This window comes from Lolium rigidum, chromosome 3, assembly GCF_022539505.1.
Source record: "Lolium rigidum isolate FL_2022 chromosome 3, APGP_CSIRO_Lrig_0.1, whole genome shotgun sequence".
Lineage (NCBI taxonomy): Eukaryota > Viridiplantae > Streptophyta > Magnoliopsida > Poales > Poaceae > Lolium > Lolium rigidum.
The window spans coordinates 50,632,908-50,639,907 of NC_061510.1; positions in this window are offsets into that span (position 1 = coordinate 50,632,908).

Below are 7,000 nucleotides of genomic sequence, written 5' to 3' on the forward strand. Positions count from 1 at the left end.
TTTAGATCACGAATAAAATGTACACAATCATATGTCCTGTGCTCTAAAAAGTTAGGAGCATATACCAGAATGATTCATGTGATGATTATTGGACAACAGTAAGAATATCCTTGAGTACTTTAGAAGAACCAAGGATATATATATATATATATTTTATATGGGGTAATGACAAACAAATCACTGTAAGGTGTTGCACCGATATTAGTTTGGTCACATATAAAAATGAATTTCAAATCTCAATTAGGACAAGTGTTGATTAAAAGATAGCACAATGAGCTAGATGAAATATATGCTAGACTTAGATGAGTTCTAAATATTGTGACGGATTCTACAAATGAAGGCAGATGAGTACCAAATTAAGCGTACCATAAGATCACGTCATTAAGTTCATTTGATATAAGCTTTCGATACATAGTTACCTAGTGCTTTCGACCATGAGATCATGTAAATCACTTATGCCGGAAGGGTACTTTCATTACATCAAACACCACTGTGTAAATGGGTGGTTATAAAGGTGGGATTAGGTATCCGGAAAGTATGAGTTGAGGCATATGGATCAACAGTGGGATTTGTCCATTCCGATGACGGATAGATATACTCTGGGCCCTCTCGGTGGAATGTCGTCTAAAATTAGCTTGCAAGCATATGAATGGTTCATAAGAGACCACATACCACGGTACGAGTAAAGAGTACTTGTTGGAGACGTGGTTGAACGAGGTATAGATATACCGATGATCAAACCTCGGACAAGTAAAATATTGTGTGACAAAGGGAATCGGTATCGTATGTAAATGGTTCAATCGATCACTAAGTCATCGTTGAATATGTGGGAGCCATTATGGATCTCCAGATCCCGCTATTGGTTATTGGTCGGAGATAAGTCTCAACCATGTCTGTATAGTTCGTGAACCGTAGGGTGACACACTTAAGGTTTGATGTCGTTTAAGTAGATATGGAATATGGAATGGAGTTCGAAGTTTTGTTCGGAGTCTCGGATAGGATCCAGGATATCACGAGGAGTTCCGGAATGGTCCGGAGAATAAGATTCATATATAGGAAGTCATTTTACAAGTTTGAAAATGATCCGGTGCATTTATGGAAGGTTCTAGAAGGTTCAAGAAAAGTCCGGAAGAAATCACTATGGAAGGCGGAGTCCTGGAGGGACTCCACTAGCATGGCCGGCCAACCCTAAGGGGAGGAGCCCCAGGTGGACTCCACCTAAAGGTGGCCGGCCACCCCCCCTCAAGGAAAGGTGGGAGTCCCACCTTGAGTAGGACTTCCCCCTTGAGTAGGTTTCCCACCTATGACAAGTTTTGTTGTTGGGGTCTTATTCGAAGACTTGGACTACAACTCATGGGGTTTCCACCTATATAATGAGGAGAATAGGGGAGGGTCCGGACACACCAAGCCATGAGTTGGCCGCACCACCCCTGCCCCCTTGAGGCCGGCGCCCATAGCCCCCTCTCCCCAAACCCTAGCCTCCCCTCCTCCACATACAACTCCCGCAGCGCATAGGCGAAGCCCTGCCGGAGTTCTCCACCACCACCGCCACCACGCCGTCGTGCTGCCGGGATTCCGAGGAGGATCTACTACTTCCGCTGCCCGCTGGAACGGGGAGGAGGACGTCGTCTTCATCAACACCGTACGTGTAACTGAGTACGGAGGTGCTGCCCGTTTGTGGCACCGTCAAGATCTTCTACGCGCTTTTGAAAGAGGCAAGTGATCATCTTCTGCAGCAACGAGATATAATCTCGTAGGCTTTGGAAATCTTCAAGCGTTAGTCTCGTGGTCCCCTCGTTGCTACCGTCTTCTAGATTAGATCTTGGCTTGTGTTTCGTTCTTGCGGTAGGAAATTTTTTGTTTTCTATGCTACGAATCCCATCAGATTTTCTACCTGGGGCCTTAATAGGCCTATTATGGTAACTATTCGCGATGATGGTGGTGATACTCTTCTCTTCCCGCCATGCTCGACACAAAGAAGATACTTTGTTGAAACAGAGAAGCGATCGATGTTTCGGGACACATGACATGTACAACGCCTCCAAGAAGGCATCTTCATTGCCGGCTTTCTCACACGTTGTTTGCCCCCAAAATATAGCATATTTGGGGACCCTTTTTGCACAACAAGTTCTGCCAACGACGGTGGTTGATGTTGTTGTTTGTTGTTGCAGACTATTAACCAATTCACACGTTTGTATCCAAAATTTGAAACTCGGGCACCAAGTTTAAAGAATCTCTCTTGGAGCCTATTTGGTTCCAGTCACATTTTGTCAAGCCAAAGTATGGCAATCTAGCATGTGTTTTGTTATTCCCCCACTTTGGAGTGGCCACACATTACTATATATATGGCCCACTTGTCATAGAGTGTATTTTTACCAAATTTTGCCACACTTTGTGGCTTCCAAAATCCTAGCGACACTTTTGTAGTTGCCACACTTGTCAAAGTTAGGTTGGGCAAAGTGTGGCTGGGAACCAAACATGCCCTTGGTTTTGTTGGACTAGTAATAGATGGGGGTGCTTGGCTAGTTTGGAGTTTTAACCACATATACTTATCAATTTGCACTTTTGCACATGGTATTAATAGATAAAAAATTATGTTTTCTTGTAGGGGGTGCCATGGCACCAATGCCAATTCAGTATGTCATTAGGGGTGATATCCTTTATTTTACATTTTATTAAAGAAATTTTGTTATATCCGCTATTGATGTCTAAGTTTTTTTTGCAAGACATAGTACAATGAGCATGTTAGAGGGACGTGGTTCAAGGAACTGATTTGGCGGATATTGAGATTCACGAAGTCACTATAAACATCTCACTATTGATGGAACATCTCCTCTAGCTGAATGAAAATTTTAGGATGCCACTACTTTCCTAACTATTCAGCCATGAGTTGGTTCTCTCATCGATGTCTAACTAGCTCTTCCCGTTCACTAGTACGAAAAGCCTTATAGATAGTATTCTATTTCTGTGGCGCACCAGCTACTCATGCATAGAAACAATTTATGTGGCACACCAGACTAGGTGCGCTACAAAAATAGCTTATTTTTGTGGCGCACCGCAAGCTCATGCGCCACAGAAATTCGGTGGGGCTCACACCCTGCCAGCCCCAATAATTGATTTCGCTATTTCTGTGGCGCACCAGGACCAGTGCGCCAAAAAAATAAGACATTTTGTGGCGCATCGTGCCTGGTGCGCCACAGAAATAAAACCCCTTATATGATTCCCCGTACACCTCCCTCCCCCACGACAAATCCCCGCCGCCGCCTTCTTCCTCCGCGACGTCAAAGGAGCGTGCTGCCGCCGCCTTCCTCCGCGACGGCCGCATGCCTCCACGCTCCACGCATCCCTGCCACCAGCAGCAGAACCTGCTTCGGCATGGAGGTGGAGCCACCGCATCGAGGAGGAGGAGGAGCCGCCGCATCGAGGAGGAAGAGGAGCCGCGCGTCCCTGCACATGGAGACCCTGCTTCTTCCTCGACCCCTGCCGTCGTCCTCTGGTTCTTCCTCGACCCCTGCCCTCGATGAGCATGCACAACTCCTCTCCCCTCCTTGAAATGACCTGGAAAACAAACACTTGAAATGAAAGAACATACCCCTACCGTAGGTGATCATAGCATTTGATAGGTAGAATGGATCCTTTGCAGGTATACTTGCTTGCAGGTGGCCTCGAGCTTGAAGAAAAAATGGGATAGAAGGTGTAGTTGTTAGTGCTCCAGATGAAACACCAAATGACCACTTGCTCAAATGTAATGATCAGATGATAGAATCACATGACACTTGCTATTTTTGTGTGTCATTTGTGTCTATCATGACACATGGGCTAAAAACTTGGTTCTTGGATGGATGACAAGTGGTCAACAATTGTCTCCAAAATTTAATATACACTAGTAGCATGCCAAACAAATTAAAAAGATAATAAAATATTCGATCAAATTAGTAAAATCAACAAAGAATTAAAGGTTGATAGTACACTTAGTATGGATACCAAGTTAACAATGTCATTCACATAATTTCATTTTGTACCTACGTGATTCATGGTTCATAAAATGTGAAGCTTTGTCAAGATTATAAAATATCACAAATAATTAGTCACTTACCTGAAGAAGCATGTGCATAAAATAAATAGCATCAGATATAGCTTGGTCTGGTAGCGCCTCCTTTCCATCTATACTCAGCTATAAAATTAAAAACAAAAACAAAAAGCTGAAATCTTCTGCTACTTTACTTTATTTTTGGATATGTGGTTATCACAAGCACAAAATTGTGTGGACAATAAAACATATTTCATAAACTTATAACAAGAACACTGCAAATACCTTGGATATGCATCAGCTAGTTTGTTGTTTGTTCTTTTGACTCATCAAAATCAAGTGAATATTCAACTGTCATTATGCATAGAAGAAGATTATGCATATACAAAAATCATATCCGATCCATATACACTAGCAAACTATGGGTGGTGATTTTTTAAGAAATTGGCAACAATTTTCACTTAAGATCTCATACAGACAACAAACTATCTGATCCAAATAAAATCACACTTCTATATTTGTTGTGTTATTATAAATGATAGATTGGACTGCATATCCTCCATTGTTCTTGTCTATTGCTGTTTTGAATTAGAAAGTACCATGGAAAAGGCTTTATATATATTATTCATGTTCTTAAAAATACTGATGCTAAATGGAACAGAAAAATGCAGCTTTAAAGTCTATGGTTGTAGCTTGACATGAATTTTATCTCTTTGTGGTCAGGAGGCTCCAGTGTCCCCTGTAGAAGTTAATTTTGTCTCTCTTTGGCAACTAAAGAAGTTCATGCCTAAGGTATAAATAAGATTAACCTACCAACAAGCAATAGGGACAAACACATATTGTCTTGAAAATATTTTCACAGACTTCAAATATGCATAAGCACTTTTCTTGTCTTCATCTATGTGCTTATAAATGATTTGGTTGCTATAACTTCACTGGTTGCTATATATGTGTATATGTTGTACATAACTTCACTGGTTACTATATATGTGTATATGTTGTACATGGTTCATCTATGTGCATAACTTCACCGGTTGCTATATGTGTGTATATGTTGTACATGGTTCTCTTTATAAATGATTTGGTCTTTAATTTTATTTGTACTTGCCGATGATTAGAATGTTCGGTCGATCACTACACTCTGGGTTGGGGTGAATGAACCTGGTGTGATGGCACAAATATCAATTGTTGTGCATCCTACTTGGCTTCACTTACTGAAAGAACATCTCTCACAATATGTTTTGTGTGTTTGATGTCAATATATGTGATACACTAATGTTCGATGAAGTGGTGCAGGGTTTATATAGGTACATGAATATAAGTGACTTGTGTGGAAAAACGAGTCAAAAGAAAGCTGAAAAAGATTCACCAGACCGGATAATCCAGGCCGGATATTTGCAAAATATCCGGGCCCCAATTTTTGGCTAAGGACTCGAGGCAATGTGGCTCAGTACTTCCCTGGACAAGGGCCGGATTATTGGCCGGACATTTGGCCGAAATTTCCCCAAGGCCGGATAATCCGGGCCGGATATTTTTCGAAATATCCGCCCCCCCCCCCCCCCCCCAAAAAAATTGGCTAAGGACCAGAGGCGACGCGGCTCAGTAAGGCCCTGGACATGGGCTGGACTTTTGGCCGGACAGTTGGCCGGATTTTTCCCAGGGCCGGATTTTTGGTGGGGGGCAGATTATCCGGCCCCAACTTAGGCCGGATTATCCGGCCCTCGAAGTCTCCAACGGCTGGATTTGGGGGGGGGGGGTATTTATACCCCCCCTTCTTCTACCTTCCTCCTTGCTCAATCATTGAATAAATTCTGCCAAGCCTCACCACCATTAGAGCCACCTCAAGAACTCAAGATTTGCAAGATCTCCTCCCTCACCCAACCAAAGCTCTTGATCTTTGGAGATTCGAAGGAGAAGACACCGATCTACATCCTCACCGAAGCGATTTACATTTCCTCCTCATATGCTTGAGGGCCCTCTTGCTAGTGTTCCTCTTTGGATCCCTAGTTGTTTGTTTTTGATGTATTGTTGTTGATTGTTTTGTTGTTACAGATTTGGGAGCCTCCAATTTGGTTGTGGATGTGTGCCCCAAGAACTTTGTAAAGGCCCGGTTTCCACCTCGAGGAAATCCCTTAGTGGAAGTGGGCTAGGCCTTCGTGGCGTTGCTCACAGGAGACCTGAGTGAAGTCTTCGTGACTGTTGGTATGGCTTTCGTACCAACCACACTCCTCCAAACATAGATGTACCTTCTTGCAAAGGAAGGGAACTACGAGAATCAACTCCGTGTCTCCGTGTGCTCCACTCTCGGTTACCTCTATCCTTTATCTCCTCTATATTGCATTGCTATATCTTGCTTAGTCGTTGACCTTGTCATATAGGTAAATTCACATAGTTGCATATCTAGAGAATTTACCTTTGTGTCAAGCCTAAATTGAAAAATAACTAAAAATTGGTTAGCACCTATTCACCCCCCCTCTAGGTGCGGCATACGATCCTTTCAATTGGTATCAGAGCCTCGGCTCTTATTTCGGGCTTAACCGCCTAAGAGTATGCCGGAGGATGAACACTCGGAGGGGGCCGCAAAGCCGGTCTCCATGGATGATCTCAAGTCGGTGGAAACATCCTTGAGATCCGCCATGCAAACCCAAATGGAAACATTGATGAAAATGTTTAACGACCGCTTTCCCGCGGCTCCCCCCACCATCCCCACCGAAGAGGAAAAGGACAAGGGTGCGTTAGAAGGGGGAGATGCTTCGACATCACCCCTCTCTATCAATCCCTTGGATGGTGATAACTTAAACACTATCAAACCCCCCGTCACTTCTCCTACGTTAGTGGAGGTGTTAGCTACAATCGAGTGGCTCCGCCTTTCCTATCTCCCGATATCCCGGTTCCCCATCCTCATATAAACATTAGGGGCGACCCACCTAAGTTTAATGTCAAAGATTTCGATACATGGCAATTTGAGTT